Consider the following 2,500-nt stretch of genomic DNA (forward strand, 5'->3'; position numbering starts at 1 on the left):
TCCAATCCGACGTTCTTTTATCACCTTTTTTTCCACTCTCGCTTTTGACATTCAAAGTTATCCCTGCCATTTTTCCCATATATCCCCCATTTTCTCCTTTTTCCCTAATATCTCCCATTTTCTCCTTTTTCCCATACATCTCCCATTTTCTCCTTTTCCCATATATCCCCCATTTTCTCCTTTTTCCCCTACATCCCCCATTTTCTCCTTTTTCCCATACATCTCCCATTTTCTCCTTTTCCCATATATCCCCCATTTTCTCCTTTTTCCCCTACATCCCCCATTTTCTCCTTTTTCCCATATATCTCCCGTTTCTCCTTTTTCTTATACATCTCCCATTTTCTCCTTTTTCTTATACATCTCCCATTTTCTCCTTTTCCCTAACATCTCCAATTTTCTCCTTTTTCCCATATATCTCCCATTTTCTCCTTTTTCCCATATATCCCCCATTTTCTCCTTTTTCCCCTACATCCCCCATTTTCTCCTTTTTCCCCTACATCCCCCATTTTCTCCATTTTCCCATATATCCCCTATTTCTTATACATCTCCCATTTTCTCCTTTTTCCTATTCATCCCCCATTTTCTCCTTTTTCCCATATATCCCCCATTTCTCCTTTTTCTTATACGTCTCCCATTTTCTCCATTTCCCATACATACACCATTTTCTCATTTTTCCCCACATATCCTCCATTTTCTCCATTTACTTATACATCTCCCATTTACTCCTTTTTCCCATACATCCCCCAGTTTCTCCTTTTTCCCATACATCCCCCATTTTCTCCTTTTTCCCATACATCCCCCGTTTTCTCCTACATCTCCCCTCTCTCTCTTTTCTATATCCCTCTTTTCCCCATATCCCTCTTTTACCCATATCCCTCTTTTCCCCATATCCCTTTTTTCCCCATATCCTTCTTTTCCCCATATCCTCTTATTCTCCTCCATCCCCTTTTTTACTCCCATATCTCCTTTATCTCCTATATCACCCTTTTTCTCCAAGATCCAATTTTTTTTCTATATCTCTCTTCTCATATATCCCCCTTTTCCCATTTATCACCCTTTTCTTATATATCCCTCTTTTTTCCTTTATCCCTTTTTACTATATACCACATTATCTCCTACATCTTCCAATTTCTCCTATATTCCCATTTTTTCTCTTCTGTCCCTCTTTTTCTCATATACCTGTTTACTCTCTCTTATCCCCCTTTTTACTATCATGTCTCCTTTTTCGCCTATGTCCCTTTTTCTCCTATAGCCCCTTTTCTCCTTAATACCGTCTTTTCTCCTAAATACCCCCTTTTTCCTGTATATTCTCCTTTCTCCTGTGTACCCCCTTTTGTCCTATATCACCCTTTTTCTCCTATTTCCCCCTTTATCTCCTATATCTATGTTCCTCTTTTCTCCTACATTCCTCTTTTTTTCATATATTCATTTTTTGTTTAGATCCCTTTCTGTGCTATATCCCCCTTTTCTACTATGTACTGTTTATCTACAATATGATCCTTTTCAGATATCCTCATTTCATCCAATAACGTCCTTTTTCTCCTATAGCCACTTTTTTTCTCATGCAACCACCCTTTTCTCCTAGTTCTACCTTTTTTTCCTACAACATACTTCATCCTATGTCCCCTTTTTCCTTTATATCCCCTTTTTCCTCGTATATCCCCTTTTTCCTCCTATATCCCCCTTCTCCTCATATATCCCCTTTTTCCTCATATATCCCTTTTTTCCTCCAAATCCCCTTTTTTCTCCTGTACCCCCTTTTTTTCTCCTATACTCCCTTTTTTTCCCATATCCCGTTTTTCCCTATATTCCCTTTTTCACCTATATCTCCTTTTTTCTCCTAATCCCCCTTTTTTTTCCTATATCCCCTTTTTTCTCCTAATCCCCTTTTTTTCTCCTATACTCCCTTTTTTTCCCATATCCCGTTTTTCCCTATATTCCCTTTTTCACCTATATCTCCTTTTTTCTCCTAATCCCCCTTTTTTTTCCTATATCCCCTTTTTTCTCCTAATCCCCTTTTTTTCTCCTATACTCCCTTTTTTTCCCATATCCCGTTTTTCCCTATATTCCCTTTTTCACCTATATCTCCTTTTTTCTCCTAATCCCCCTTTTTTTTCCTATATCCCCTTTTTTCTCCTAATCCCCTTTTTTTCTCCTATACTCCCTTTTTTTCCCATATCCCGTTTTTCCCTATATTCCCTTTTTCACCTATATCTCCTTTTTCTCCTATATCCCTTGTTTTTTACCAGCAGAGAGGAAAGTACAACGTCATAGAAGTTATTTATAATCTCATAATTCCGTAACTTTTACTTCTGACTTTTAACGAGTAGAGGGATGATCTTCGCTGTTTAACCGACGTTAATTTCATCGCCTTGAATAAAGACATTGATTTTTTTCAAGGATCTCTCAAGTGGATGTTCAAATATATATATATATATATATATATATATATATATATATATATATATATATATATATATATATATATATATTGTGTATA

Source organism: Palaemon carinicauda, chromosome 11 (assembly GCF_036898095.1).
Source record: "Palaemon carinicauda isolate YSFRI2023 chromosome 11, ASM3689809v2, whole genome shotgun sequence".
NCBI classification, from domain to species: Eukaryota; Metazoa; Arthropoda; class Malacostraca; order Decapoda; family Palaemonidae; genus Palaemon; species Palaemon carinicauda.